This window comes from Heterodontus francisci, unplaced genomic scaffold (assembly GCF_036365525.1).
Source record: "Heterodontus francisci isolate sHetFra1 unplaced genomic scaffold, sHetFra1.hap1 HAP1_SCAFFOLD_344, whole genome shotgun sequence".
NCBI classification, from domain to species: domain Eukaryota; kingdom Metazoa; phylum Chordata; class Chondrichthyes; order Heterodontiformes; family Heterodontidae; genus Heterodontus; species Heterodontus francisci.
This window is the reverse complement of record NW_027141263.1, coordinates 1496251-1513674: the sequence shown is the minus strand read 5'-3', so window position 1 is coordinate 1513674 and position 17424 is coordinate 1496251.

The window sequence follows — 17424 nt, the reverse complement described above, 5'->3', positions numbered from 1 at the left end:
CCAGGTAACATGTCCCGTGTATATTATACAATCAGGGAAACATACTCTCCTCACTTATACTGTTCACCTGGTAACATGTCCTGTGTGTATTAAACCATCAGGGGAACACACTCTCCTCACTTATACTGTTCGCCTGGTGACATGTCCTGTCAGTATTAAACCATCAGGGGAACATATTCTCCTCACTTATACTGTTCACCTGGTAACATGTCCTGTGTGTTTTAAACAATCAGGGGAACACACCCTCCTCACTTATACTGTTCACCTGGTAACATGTCCCGTGTATATTATACATTCAGGGGAACATACTCTCCTCACTTTTTCTGTTCACCTGGTAACATGTCCCCTGTATATTAAACAATCAGGGGAACAATCTCTCCTGACTTTTACTTTTCACCTGGTAACATGTCCCCTGTATATTAAACCATCAGGGGAACACACTCTCCTGACTTATACTGTTCACCTAGTGACATGTCCCGTGTATATTAAACCATCAGGGGAACACACTCTCCTCACTTACACTGTTCACCTGGTAACATGTCCCGTGAGTATTAAACCATCAGGGGAACAGACTCTCCTCACTTATACTGTTCACCTGGTAACATGTCCCGTGTATATTATACAATCAGGGGAACATACTCTCCTAACCAATACTGTTCACCTGGTAACATGCCCCGTGTACATTAAACAATCAGGGGAACAAAGTCTGCTCACTTATACTGTTCATCTGGTAACATGTCCTGTGTATATTAAACCAACAGCGGAACACAATCTCCTCTCTTATACTGTTCACCTGGTGACATGTCCTGTCAGTATTAAACTATCCGGGGAACACACTCTCCTCACTTATCCTGTTCACCTGGTAACAAGTCCCGTGTATATTATACAATCAGGGGAACATACTCTCCTCACTTATACTGTTCACCTGATGACATGTCCAGTGCATATTAAACCATCAGGGGAACACAATCTCCTCTCATATACTGACCACCTGGTTACATGTCCGGTCAGTATTAAACCATCAGGGGAACACATTCTCCTCACTTATACTGTTCATCAGGTAACATGTCCCGTGCGTATTAAACAATCAGGGGAACATACTCTCCTCACTTATGCAGCTCATCTGGTAACATGTCCTGTGCGTATTAAACCATCAGGGGAAAACATTCTCCTCACTTATAATGTTCACCTTGTGACATGTCCCATGTGTATTAAACCATCAGGTGAACACACTCTCCTCACTTCTACTGTTCACCTGGTAACATGTCCCATGTGTATTAAACCATCAGGTGAACACACTCTCCTCACTTATACTGTTCACCTGGTGACATGTCCCGTGTGCATTAAACCATCAGGGGAACACACTCTCCTCACTTATACTGTTCACCTGGTAATATGTCCCTTGTATATTAAACCATCAGGGGAACACACTCTCCTGACTTATACTGTTCACCTGGTGACATGTCCCGTGTGTATTAAACAATCAGGGGAACACACTCTCCTCACTTAGACTGTTCACCTGGTGACATGTCCCGTGTACATTAAACCATCAGGGGAACACACTCTCCTCACTTATACTGTTCACCTGGTAATATGTCCCCTGTATATTAAACCATCAGGGGAACACACTCTCCTGACTTATACTGTTCACCTGGTGACATGTCCCGTGTGTATTAAACAATCAGGGGAACACACTCTCCTCACTTATACTGTTCACCTGGTAACATGTCCCGTGTGTATTAAACCATCAGGGGAACACACTCTCCTCACTTATACTGTTCACCTGGTAACATGTCCCCTGAGTATTAAACCATCAGGGGAACACACTCTCCTCACTTATACTGTTCACCTGGGAAGATGTCCCGTGTGTATTAAACCACCAGGGGATCACACTCTCCTCACTTATACTGTTCACCTGGTAACATATCCCGCGTATATTAAATAATCAGGGGAACACACTCTCCTCACTTATACTGTTCACCTGCTAACATGTCCCGTGTACATTATACAATCAGGGGAACATACTCTCCTCACTGATACTGTTCACCTGGTAACATGTCCCGTGTACATTAAACAATGAGGGGAACACACTCTCCTCACTTATACTGTTCACCTGGTAACATGTCCCGTGTGTATTAAACCATCAGGGGAACACACTCTCCTCACTTATACCGTTCACCTGGTAACATGTCCCGTGTGTATTAAACCACCAGGGGAACACACTCTCCTCACTTATACTGTTCACCTGGTAACATATCCCGTGTGTATTAAATAATCAGGGGAACACACTCTCCTCACTTAAAATGTTCACCTGGTAACATGTCCCGTGTATATTAAATCATCAGGGGAACACACTCTCCTCACTTATAATGTTCACCTGGTAAAAGGTCCCGTATATATTATACAATCAGGGAAACATACTCTCCTCACTTATACTGTTCACCTGGTAACATGTCCCGTGTACATTAAACAATCAGGGGAACACACTCTCCTCACTTATACTGTTCACCTGGTGACATGTCCTGTGTGTATTAAACCATCAGGGGAACATATAATCCTCACTTATACTGTTCACCTGGGAATATGTCCCGTGTGTACTAAACAATCAGGGGAACACACTCTCCTCACTTATACTGTTCACCTGGTAACATGTCAACTGTGCATGAAACAATAAGGGGAACACATTCTCCTCACTTATACTGTTCACCTGGTAACATGTCAAAATTGTATTAAACAATCAGGGGAACACATTCTCCTCACTTATCCGGTTCACCTGGTAACATGTGCCGTGTGCATTAAACAATCAGGGGAACACACTCTCCTCACTTATACTGTTCACCTGGTAACATGTCCTGTGTATATTAAACCATCAGGGGAACACATTCTCCTCACTTATACTGTTCACCTGGTAACATGTCAAAAGTGCATTAAACAATCAGGGGAACACATTCTCCTCACTTATCCGGTTCACCTGGTAACATGTGCCGTGTGCATTAAACAATCAGGGGAACACACTCTCCTCACTTATACTGTTCACCTGGTAACATGTCCTGTGTATATTGAACCATCAGGGGAACACATTCTCCTCACTTATACTGTTCACCTGGTAACATGTCAAAAGTGCATTAAACAATCAGGGGAACACATTCTCCTCACTTATCCGGTTCACCTGGTAACATGTGCCGTGTGCATTAAACAATCAGGGGAACACACTCTCCTCACTTATACTGTTCACCAGGTAACATGTCCTGTGTATATTAAACCATCAGGGGAATTCATTCTCCTCACTTATACTGTTCACCTGGTAACATGTCCTGTGTATATTAAACCATCAGGGGAACACATTCTACTCACTTATACTGTTCACCTGGTAACATGTCAAAAGTGCATTAAACCATCAGGGGAACACATTCTCCTCACTTATACTCGTCACCTGGTAACATGTCCTGTGTATATTAAACCATCAGGGGAACACATTCTCCTCACTTATGCTGTTCACCTGGCAACATGTCAAAAGTGCATTAAACAATCAGGGGAACACATTCTCCTCACTTATACTGTTCACCTGGTAACATGTCCAGTGTATATTAAACCATCAGGGGAACACATTCTCCTCACTTATACTGTTCACCTGGCAACATGTCAAAAGTGCATTAAACAATCAGGGGAACACATTCTCCTCACTTATAATGTTCACCTGGTAACATGTCAAAAGTGCATTAAACAATCAGGGGAACACATTCTCCTCACTTATACTGTTCACCTGGTAACATGTCCCGTGTATATTTAACAATCAGGGGAAAACATTCTCCTCACTTATACTGTTCACCTTGTGACATGTCCCATGTGTATTAAACCATCAGGGGAACACACTCTCCTCACTTATACTGTTCACCTGGTGACATGTCCCGTGTACAGTAAACCATCAGGGGAACTCACTCTCCTCACTTATACTGTTCACCTGGTAACATGTCCCCTGTATATTAAACCATCAGGGGAACACACTCTCCTCATTAATACTGTTCACCTGGTAACATGTCCCGTGTATATTATACAATCAGGGAAACATACTCTCCTCACTTATACTGTTCACCTGGTAACATGTCCTGTGTGTATTAAACCATCAGGGGAACACACTCTCCTCACTTATACTGTTCACCTGGTGACATGTCCTGTCAGTATTAAACAATCAGGGGAACACACTCTCCTCACTTATACTGTTCGCCTGGTGACATGTCCTGTCAGTATTAAACCATCAGGGGAACATATTCTCCTCACTTATACTGTTTACCTGGTAACATGTCCTGTGTGTATTAAACAATCAGGGGAACACACTCTCCTCACTTATACTGTTCACCTGGTAACATGTCCCGTGTATATTATACATTCAGGGGAACATACTCTCCTCACTTTTTCTGTTCACCTGGTAACATGTCCCCTGTATATTAAACAATCAGGGGAACAATCTCTCCTGACTTTTACTTTTCACCTGGTAACATGTCCCCTGTATATTAAACCATCAGGGGAACACACTCTCCTGACTTATACTGTTCACCTAGTGACATGTCCCGTGTATATTAAACCATCAGGGGAACACACTCTCCTCACTTATACTGTTCACCTGGTGACATGTCCCGTGTGTACTAAACAATCAGGGGAACACACTCTCCTCACTTATACTGTTCACCTGGTAACATGTCCCCTGTATATTAAACCATCAGGGGAACACACTCTCCTGACTTATACTGTTCACCTGGTAACATGTCCCGTGTATATTAAACAATCAGGGGAACACACTCTCCTCACTTATGCTGTTCACATGGTAACATGTCCCCTGTATATTAAACCATCAGGGGAACACACTCTCCTCACTTATACTGTTCACCTGGTAACATGTCCCATGTATATTATACAATCAGGGAAACATACTCCCCTCACTTACACTGTTCACCTGGTAACATGTCCCGTGTACATTAAACAATCAGGGGAACACACTCTCCTCACTTATACTGTTCACCTTGTGACATGTCCTGTGTGTATTAAACCATCAGGGGAACATATAATCCTCACTTATACTGTTCACCTGTTAACATGTCCCGTGTGTATTAAACCATCAGGGGAACACATTCTCCTCTCTTATACTGTTCACCTGTTAACATGTCCTGTGCGTATTAAACCATCAGGGGAACACACTCTCTTCACTTATACTGTTCACCTGGTAAAATGTAAACTGTGCATTAAACAATCAGGGGAATACATTCTACTCACATATACTGTTCACCTGGTAACATGTCAACTGTGCATTAAACAATCAGGGGAACACCCTCTCCTCACTTATACTGTTCACCTGGTAACATGTCCCGTGTATATTAAACAATCAGGGGATCACACTCTCCTCACTTATACTGTTCACCTGGTAACATGTCCTTTGTGCATTAAACAATCAGGGCAACACACTCTCCTCACTTATACTGTTCACCTGGTGACATGTCCTTTGTATATTTAACAATCAGGGGAACACATTCTCCTCACTTATACTGTTCACCTGGTGACATGTCTCGTGTGTATTAAACAATCAAGGGAACACACTCTCCTCACTTATACTGTTCACCTGGTAACATATCCCGTGTGTATTAAACCATCAGGGGATCACACTCTCCTCAATTATACTGTTCACCTGGTAACTTGTCCCGTGTATATTAAACCAGCAGGGGAACACACTCTCCTCACTTATACTGTTCACCTGGAAACATGTCCTGTGTACATTAACCCATCAGGGGAACACAATCTCCTCACTTCTACTCTTCACCTGGTAACATGTCCTGTGTATATTAACCCATCAGGGGAACACACTCTCCTCACATATAATGTTCACCTGGTAACAGGTCCCGTGTATATTAAACCATCAAGGCAACACACTCTCCTCACATATACTGTTCACCTGGTAACATGTCCCGTGTATATTAAACCAACAGGGGAACACACTCTCCTCACATATACTCTTCACCTGGTAACATGTCCTGTGTATATTAACCCATCAGGGGAACATAATCTCCTCACTTATACTGTTCCCTGGTAACATGTCCCGTGAATGGTAAACCATCAGGGGAACACACTCTCCTCACTTATACTCTTCACCTGGTGACATGTCCCGTGTGCATAAAACCATCAGGGGAACACACTCTCCTCACTTCTACTCTTCACCTGGTAACATGTCCTGTGTATATTAACCCATCAGGGGAACACAATCTCCTCACTTATACTGTTCACCTGGTAACATGTCCCGTGTATGTTAAGCCATCAGGGGAACACACTCTCCTCACTTACACTGTTCACCTGGTAACATGTCCCGTGTATGGTAAACCATCAGGGGAACACACTCTCCTCACATCTACTGTTCACCTGGTAACATGTCCCGTGTATATTAAACCATCAGGGGAACACACTCTCCTCACATATACTGTTCACCTGGTAACATGTCCCGTGTATATTAAACCATCAGGGCAACACACTCTCCTCACATATACTGTTCACCTGGTAACATGTCCCGTGTATATTAAACAATCAGGGGAACACACTCTCCTTACTTATACTGTTCACCTGGTAACATGTCCCGTGTTTATTAAACCATCAGTGGAATACACTCTCCTCACTTATACTATTCACCTGGTAACATGTCCCGTGTATATTAAACCATCAGGGGAACACACTCTCCTCACTTATACTGTTCACCTGGTGACATGTCCGTGTATATTAACCCATCAGGGGAACACACTCTCCTCACTTATACTGTTCACTTGGTAACATGTCCCGTGTGTATTAAACAATCAGGGGAACACACTCTCCTCACTTATACTGTTCACCTGGTAACATGTTCTGTCTATATTAAACCATCAGGGCTACACACTCTCCTCACTTATTCTGTTCACCTGGTAACATGTTCTGTCTATATTAAACCATCAGGGCTACACACTCTCCTCACTAATACTGTTCACCTGGTTACGTGTCCCGTGAGCATTAAACAATCAGGGGAACATACTCTCCTCACTGATACTGTTCACCTGGTAACATGTCCCGTGTGTATTAAACCATCAGGGGAACACACTCTCCTCACTTATACTGTTCACCTGGTAACATGCCCTGTGTATATTAAACCATCAGCGGAACACACTCTCCTCACTTATACTGTTCACCTGGTAACATGTCCCGTGTGTATTAAACCATCAGGGGAACAAACTCTCCTCACTTATACTGTTCATCTGGTAACATGTCCTGTCTATATTAAACCATCAGGAGAACACACTCTCCTCAATTATACTGTTCACCTGGCAACATGTCCTGTCTATATTAAACCATCATGGGAACACACTCTCCTCACTTATACTGTTCACTTGGTAACATGTCCTGTGTATATTAAACCATCAGGGGAACACACTCTCCTCACTTATAGTGTTCCCCTGGTAACATGTCCCGTGCATATTAAACCATCAGGGGAACACACTCTCCTCACTTATACTGTTCACCTGGTAACATGTCCCGGGTATATTAAACAATCAGGGGAACACACTCTCCTCACTTATACTGTTCACCTGGTATCATGTCAAGTGTATAATAAACAATCAGGGGAACACACTCTCCTCACTTATACTGTTCACCTGGTAACATGTCCCGTGTGTGTCAAACCATTAGGGGAACACTCTCTCCTCACTTATACTGTTCACCTGGTAACATGTCCTGTTTATATTAAACCATCAGGGGAACACACTCTCCTCACTTATACTGTTTAACTGGTAACATGTCCTGTGTATATTAAACCATCAGGGGAACACACTCTCCTCACTTATACAGTTCACCTGGTAACATGTCCTGTGTATATTAAACCATCAGGGGAACACACTCTCCTCACTAATACTGTTCACCTGGTAACATGTCCTGTGTATATTAAACCATCAGGGGAACACACTCTCCTCACTTATACGGTTCACCTGGTAACATGTCCTGTGTATATTAAACCACCAGGGGAACACAGTCTCCTCACTTATACTGTTTACCTGGTAACATGTCCTGTGTATATTAAACCATCAGGGGAACACACTCTCCTCACTTTTGCTGTTTACCTGGGAACATGTCCTGTGTATATTAAACGATCACGGGTACACACTCTCCTCACTTATACTGTTCACCTGGTATCATGTCAAGTGTATAATAAACAATCAGGGGAACACACTCTCCTCACTTATACTGTTCACCTGGTAACATGTCCCGTGTGTGTCAAACCATTAGGGGAACACTCTCTCCTCACTTATACTGTTCACCTGGTAACATGTCCTGTTTATATTAAACCATCAGGGGAACACACTCTCCTCACTTATACTGTTTAACTGGTAACATGTCCTGTGTATATTAAACCATCAGGGGAACACACTCTCCTCACTTATACAGTTCACCTGGTAACATGTCCTGTGTATATTAAACCATCAGGGGAACACACTCTCCTCACTAATACTGTTCACCTGGTAACATGTCCTGTGTATATTAAACCATCAGGGGAACACACTCTCCTCACTTATACTGTTCACCTGGTAACATGTCCTGTGTATATTAAACCATCAGGGGAACACAGTCTCCTCACTCATACTGTTTACCTGGTAACATGTCCTGTGTATATTAAACCATCAGGGGAACACACTCTCCTCACTTATACTGTTTACCTTGTAACATGTCCTGTGTATATTAAACCATCAGGGGAACACTCTCTCCTCACTTATACTGTTCACCTGGTAACATGTCCCGTGTATATTAAACCATCAGGGGAACACACTCTCCTCACTTTTGCTGTTTACCTGGTAACATGTCCTGTGTATATTAAACGATCACGGGTACACACTCTCCTCACTTATACTGTTTACCTGGTAACATGTCCTGTTTATATTAAACCATCAGGGGAACACACTCTCCTCACTTATACTGTTCACCTGGTAACATGTCCCGTGTATATTAAACCATCTGGGGAACACACTCTCCTCTCTTATACTGCTAACCTGGTAACATGGCCTGTGTATATTAAACCTTCAGGGGAACACATTCTCCGCACTTATACTGTTCACCTGGCAACATTTCCTGTGTATATTAAACCATCAGGGGACCACACTGTCCTCACTGAACCTGTTCACCTTGTGACATGTCCTGTGTGCATTAAGTAATCAGGGGAACACACTCTCCTCACTTATACTGAACACCAGGTAACATGTCCCGTGTGCATTAAACCAACATGGGAACACACTCGCCTCACTTATGCTGTTCACCTGGTAACATGTCCCGTGTGCATTAAACCATAAGGGCAACACACTCGCCTCACTTATACTGTTCACTTGGTAACATGTCCCATGCGTATTAAACCATCAGGGTAACAAACTCTCCTCACTTATACTGTTCACCTGGTGACATGTCCCGTGTATATTTAACAATCAGGGGAACACACTCTCCTCACTTATACTGTTCACCTGGTGACATGTACAATGTGCATTAAACCATCAGGGGAACACACTCTCCTCACTTATACTGTTCACCTGGTGACATGTCCCGTTTATATTAAACCATCAGGAGAACACACTCTCCTCACGTATGCTCTACACCTGGTTACATGTCCTGTGTATATTAAACCATCAGGGGAACACACTCTCCTCACTTATGCTGTTCACCTGGTGACATGTCCTGTGTATATTAAATAATCAGGAGAATGCACTCTCCTCACTTATACTGTTCATCTGGTAAACATGTCCCATCAGTATTAAACCATCAGGGGAACACACTCTCCACACTTATACTGTTCACCTGATAATTTGTCCTGTGCATATTAAACCATCAGGGGAACACAATCTCCTCAATTATACTGTTCGTCTGGTAACATGTCCCGTCTATATTAAACCACAAGGGGAACACACTCTCTTCACTCATACTGTTCACCTGGTAACATGTCCTGTGTGTATTAAACAATCAGGGGAACACACTCTCCTCACTTATACTGTTCACCTGGTGACATGTCCCGTGTGTATTAAACCATCAGGGAAACACAATCTCCTCAATTATACTGTTCGTCTGGTAACATGTCCCGTGTATATTAAACCATAAGGGGAACACACTCTCCTCATTTATACTGTTCGTCTGGTAACATATCCCGTGTATAATAAACCATAAGGGGAACACACTCTCCTCACTTATACTGTTCACCTGGTAACATGTCCCGTGTATACTAAACCATCAGGGGAACACACTCTCCTCACTTATACTGTTCGTCTGGTAACATGTCCCGTGTATATTAAACCATAAGGGGAACACACTCTACTCACTTATACTGTTCACCTGGTAACCTGCCCCGTGTATATTAAACCATCAGGGGAACACACTCTCCTCACTTATACTGTTCACCTGGTAAAATGTCCTGTGTATATTAAACCACCAGGGGAACACACTCTCCTCACTTATACTGTTCACCTGGTAAAATGTCCTGTGTATATTAAACCATCAGGGGAACACACTCTCCTCACTTATAGAGTTCACCTGGTAACATGTCCCGGGTATATTAAACCATCAGGGGAACACACTTTCCTCACTTATACTGTTCACCTGGTAACATGTCCCGTGTGTATTAAACAATCAGGGGAACACACACTCCTCACTTATACTGTTCACCTGGTGACATGTCCCATGTATATTAAATCATCAGGGGAACACCCTCTCCTCACTTATACTGTTTACCTGGTAACATGTCCCATGTATATTAAACCATCAGGGGAACACACTCTCCTCTCTTAAACTGTTCACCTGGTAACATGTCCCGTGCGTATTAAACCATCAGGGGAACACACTATCCTCACTTATACCGTTTACCTGGTAACATGTCCCATGTATATTAAACCATCAGGGGAGCACACTCTCCTCACTTATACTCTTCACCTGGCAACATGTCCCGTGTGTATTAAACCATCAGGGGAACACACTCTCCTCACTTATACTCTTCACCTGGCAACATGTCCCGGGTGTATTAAACCATCAGGGGAACACACTCTCCTCACTTATCCTGTTCACCTGGTAACATGTCGCGGGTGTATTAAACAATCAGGGGAACACACTCTCCTCACTTACACTCTTCACCTGGCAACATGTCCCGGGTGTATTAAACCATCAGGGGAACACACTCTCCTCACTTATCCTGTTCACCTGGTAACATGTCCCGGGTGTATTAAACCATCAGGGGAAGACACTCTCCTCACTTATACTGTTGACCTGGTAACGTGTCCCGTGCATGTTAGATCATCAGGGGAACACACTTTCCTCACTTATACTGTTCACCTGGTGACATGTCCCGGGTGTATTAAACCATCAGGGGAACAAACTCTCCTCACTTATACTGTTGACCTGGTAACGTGTCCCGTGCATGTTAAACCATCAGGGGAACACACTTTCCTCAATTATACTGTTCACCTGGTAACATGTCCCATGTATATTAAACCATCAGGGGAACACACTCTCCTCACTTATACTGTTCACCTGGTAACATGTCCCGTGTATATTAAACCATCAAGGGAAGACACTCTCCTCACTTATACTGTTTACCTGGTAACATGTCCTGTGGATATTAAACCATCAGGGGAACACACTCTCTTCACTAAGACTGTTCACCTGGTAAGATTTCCCGTGTGTATTAAACAATCAGGGGAACACGCTCTCTTCACTTATACTGTTCACCTGTTGACATGTCCTGTGTGTATTAAACCATCAGGGGAACTCACTCTGCTCACTTATACTCTTCACCTGGTAACATGTCCCGTGCATATTAAACAATCAGGGGAACACGCTCTCCTCACTTACACTGTTCACATGGTAACATGTCCCGGGTATATTAAACCATCAGAGGAACACACTTTCCTCACTTATACTGTTCACCTGGTAACATGTCCCGTGTGTACTAAACAATCAGGGGAACACACTCTCCTCACTGATACTGTTCACCTGCTAACATGTCCCGTGTATATTGAACCATCAGGGGAATACAGTCTCCTCACTTATACTGTTCACCTGGTGACATGTCCCGTGTGTATTAAATCATCAGGGGAACACACTCTCCTCACTTATACTGTTTACCTGGTGACATGTCCCGTGTATATTAAAATAAAAGGGGAACACGCTCTCCTCACTTATACTGTTCACATGGTAACATGTCCCGTGCATATTAAACCATCAGGGGAACACACTCTCCTCACTTATACTTTTCCCCTGGTAATAAGTCCCGTGTATATTAAACCATCAGGGGAACACACTCTCCTCACTTCTACTGTTCACCTGGTAACATGTCCCGTGTATATTAAAATATAAGGGGAACACACTCTCCTCACTTATACTGTTCACCTGGTAACATGTCCCGTGTATATTATACCATCAGGGGAAAGGACTCTCTTCACTTATACTGTTCCCCTGGTAACATGTCCCGTGCATATTAAACCATCAGGGGAACACACTCTCCTCACTTATACTGTTCACCTGATGACATGTCCCGGGTATATTAAACAATCAGGGGAACTCACTCTCCCCACTTATACTGTTCACCTGGTAACATGTCCCGTGCATATTAAACCATCAGGGGAACACACTCTCCTCACTTATACTGTTCCCCTGGTAACATGTCCCGTGCATATTAAACCATCAGGGGAACACACTCTCCTCACTTATACTGTTCACCTGGTAACATGTCCCGCGTATAATAAACAATCAGGGGAACACACTCTCCTCACTTATACTGTTCACCTGGTAACATGCCCCGTGTGTGTCAAACCATCAGGGGAACACTCACTCCTCACTTATACTGTTCACCTGGTAACATGTCCTGCTTGTATTAAACCATCAGGGGAACTCACTCTCCTCACTTACACTGTTCACCTGGTAACACGTCCTGTTTGTATTAAACCTTCAGGGGAACTCACTCTCTTCACTTATACTGTTCACCTGGTTACATGTCCCGTGTATATTAAACCATCAGGGGAACACACTCTCCTCACTTATACTGTTCACCTGGTAACATGTCCCGTGCATATTAAACCTTCAGGGGAACACACACTCCTCACTTATACTGTTCACCTGGTAACATGTCCCGTGCATATTAAACCATCAGGGGAACACACTCTCCTCACTTATACTGTTCCCCTGGTAACATGTCCCGTGTATATTAAACCATCAGGGGAACACTCTCTCCTCACTTACACTGTTCACATGGTAACATGTCCCGTGCATATTAAACCATCAGGGGAACACACTCTCCTCACTTATACTGTTCCCCTGGTAACATGTCCCGTGCATATTAAACCATCAGGGGAACACACTCTCCTCACTTATACTGTTCACCTGGTAACATGTCCCGGGTATAATAAACAATCAGGGGAACACACTCTTCTCACTTATACTGTTCACCTGGTAACATGTCCCGTGTGTGTCAAACCATTAGGGGAACACTCACTCCTCACTTATACTGTTCACCTGGTAACATGTCCTGCTTGTATTAAACCATCAGGGGAACTCACTCTCCTCACTTACACTGTTCACCTGGTAACATGTCCTGTTTGTATTAAACCTTCAGGGGAACACACTCTCCTCACTTATACTGTTCACCTGGTAACATGTCCCGTGTATATTAAACCATCAAGGGAACACACTCTCCTCACTTATACTGTTTACCTGGGAACATGTCCTGTGGATATTAAACCATCAGGGGAACACACTCTCTTCACTAAGACTGTTCACCTGGTAACATGTCCCGTGTGTATTAAACAATCAGGGGAACACGCTCTCTTCACTTATACTGTTCACCTGTTGACATGTCCTGTGTGTATTAAACCATCAGGGGAACTCACTCTGCTCACTTATACTCTTCACCTGGTAACATGTCCCGTGCATATTAAACAATCAGGGGAACACGCTCTCCTCACTTACACTGTTCACATGGTAACATGTCCCGGGTATATTAAACCATCAGAGGAACACACTTTCCTCACTTATACTGTTCACCTGGTAACATGTCCCGTGTGTACTAAACAATCAGGGGAACACACTCTCCTCACTTATACTGTTCACCTGCTAACATGTCCCGTGTATATTGAACCATCAGGGGAATACAGTCTCCTCACTTATACTGTTCACCTGGTGACATGTCCCGTGAGTATTAAATCATCAGGGGAACACACTCTCCTCACTTATACTGTTTACCTGGTGACATGTCCCGTGTATATTAAAATAAAAGGGGAACACGCTCTCCTCACTTATACTGTTCACATGGTAACATGTCCAGTGCATATTAAACCATCAGGGGAACACACTCTCCTCACTTATACTGTTCCCCTGGTCATAAGTCCCGTGTATATTAAACCATCAGGGGAACACACTCTCCTCACTTCTACTGTTCACCTGGTAACATGTCCCGTGTATATTAAAATATAAGGGGAACACACTCTCCTCACTTATACTGTTCACCTGGTAACATGTCCCGTGTATATTATACCATCAGGGGAACACACTCTCCTCACTTAATCTGCTCCCCTGGAAACATGTCCCGTATATATTAAACCATCAGGGGAAAGGACTCTCTTCACTTATACTGTTCCCCTGGTAACATGTCCCGTGCATATTAAACCATCAGGGGAACACACTCTCCTCACTTATACTGTTCACCTGATGACATGTCCCGGGTATATTAAACAATCAGGGGAACTCACTCTCCCCACTTATACTGTTCACCTGGTAACATGTCCCGTGCATATTAAACCATCAGGGGAACACACTCTCCTCACTTATACTGTTCCCCTGGTAACATGTCCCGTGCATATTAAAACATCAGGGGAACACACTCTCCTCACTTATACTGTTCACCTGGTAACATGTCCCGGGTATAATAAACAATCAGGGGAACACACTCTCCTCACTTTTCCTGTTCACGTGGTAACATGTCCCGTGTGTGTCAAACCATTAGGGGAACACTCACTCCTCACTTATACTGTTCACCTGGTAACATGTCCTGCTTGTATTAAACCATCAGGGGAACTCACTCTCCTCACTTACACTGTTCACCTGGTAACATGTCCTGTTTGTATTAAACCTTCAGGGGAACTCACTCTCTTCACTTATACTGTTCACCTGGTTACATGTCCCGTGTATATTAAACCATCAGGGGAACACACTCTCCTCACTTATACTGTTCACCTGGTTACATGTCCCGTGTATATTAAACCATCAGGGGAACACACTCTCCTCACTTATACTGTTCACCTGGTAATATGTCCCGTGCATATTAAACCTTCAGGGGAACACACTCTCCTCACTTATACTGTTCACCTGGTAACATGTCCCGTGCATATTAAACCATCAGGGGAACACACTCTCCTCACTTATACTGTTCCCCTGGTAACATGTCCCCTGTATATTAAACCATCAGGGGAACACTCTCTCCTCACTTACACTGTTCACATGGTAACATGTCCCGTGCATATTAAACCATCAGGGGAACACACTCTCCTCACTTATACTGTTCACCTGGTAACATGTCCCGGGTATAATAAACAATCAGGGGAACACACTCTTCTCACTTATACTGTTCACCTGGTAACATGTCCCGTGTGTGTCAAACCATTAGGGGAACACTCACTCCTCACTTATACTTTTCACCTGGTAACATGTCCTGCTTGTATTAAACCATCAGGGGAACTCACTCTCCTCACTTACACTGTTCACCTGGTAACATGTCCTGTTTGTATTAAACCTTCAGGGGAACTCACTCTCTTCACTTATACTGTTCACCTGGCTACATGTCCCGTGTATATTAAACCATCAGGGGAACGCACTCTCCTCACGAAAACTGTTCACCTGGTAACATGTCCTGTGTATATTACACCATCAGGGGAACACACTGTCCTCACTTATACTGTTCACCTGGTAACATGTCCCGTGTATATTAAACCATCAGGGGAAGTCAGTCTCCTCACTTATACTGTTCACCTGGTAACATGTCCTGAGTATATTAAACCATCAGGGGAACACAATCTCCTCCCTTATACTGTTCACCTGGTGACATGTCCCGTGTGTATTAAACCATCAGGGGAACACACTCTCCTCACATATACTGTTCACTTGGTTACATGTCCCGTCAGTATTAAACCATTAGGGGAAGACACTCTCCTCCCTTTTCTGTTCACCTGGTAACATGTCCCGTGTGTATTAAACAATCAGGGGAACACAGTCACCTCACTTATACTGTTCACCTGTTGACATGTCCTGTGTGTATTAAACCATCAGGGGAACTCACTGTCCTCACTTATACTGTTCACCTGGTAACTTGTCCTGTGTGCATTAAACCATGAGGGGAACACACTCTCCTCACTTATACTGTTCACCTGGTAACATGTCCCGTGTTTATTAAACCATCAGGGGAAAGCCCTCTCCTCACTTATACTGTTCACCTGGTAATAAGTCCCTTGTATATTAAACCATCAGAGGAAAACACTCTCCTCACTTTTACTGTTCACCTGGCAACATGTCCCGTGTATATTTAACAATCAGGGGAACACATTCTCCTCACTTGTACTCGTCACCTGGTAACATGTCCCGTGCTTATTAAACAATCAGGGGAACACACTCTCCTCACTACTACTCTTCACCTCGTGAAAAGTCCCGTGCGTGTTAAACCATCAGGGGAACACACTCTCCTCACTTATACTGCTCACCTGGTAACATCCCCCGTGTGTATTAAACAATCAGGGGAACACACTCTCCTCACTTATACTGTTCACCTGGTTAGATGTCCCGTGTATATTAAACCATCAGGGGAACACATTCTCCTCACTTATACTGTTCACCTGCTAACATTTCCCGTGTATATTGAACCATCAGGGGAATACAGTCTCCTCACTTATACTGTTCAACTGGGAACATGTCCCGTGTATTTTAACCCATCAGGGGAACACACTCTCCTCACTTATACTGTTCTCCTGGTAACATGTCCCGTGTATATTAAACCATCAGGGGAAAGGACTCTCCTCACTTCTACTGTTCACCTGGGAACATTTCCCGTGTATATTGAACCATCATGGGTAAGCCCTCTACTCTCTTATACTGTTCACCTGGGAACATGTCCCGTGTATATTATACCATCAGGGGAACACACTCTCCTCACTTATACTGTTCTCCTGGTAACATGTCCCGTGTATATTAAACCATCAGGGGAAAGGACTCTCCTCACTTATACTGTTCACCTGGTAACATGTCCCGTGTATATTAAACCATCTGGGGAACACACTCTCCTCACTTATACTGTTCACCTGGTAACATGTCCCGTGTATATTAAACCATCATGGGTAAGCCCTCTACTCTCTTATACTGTTCACC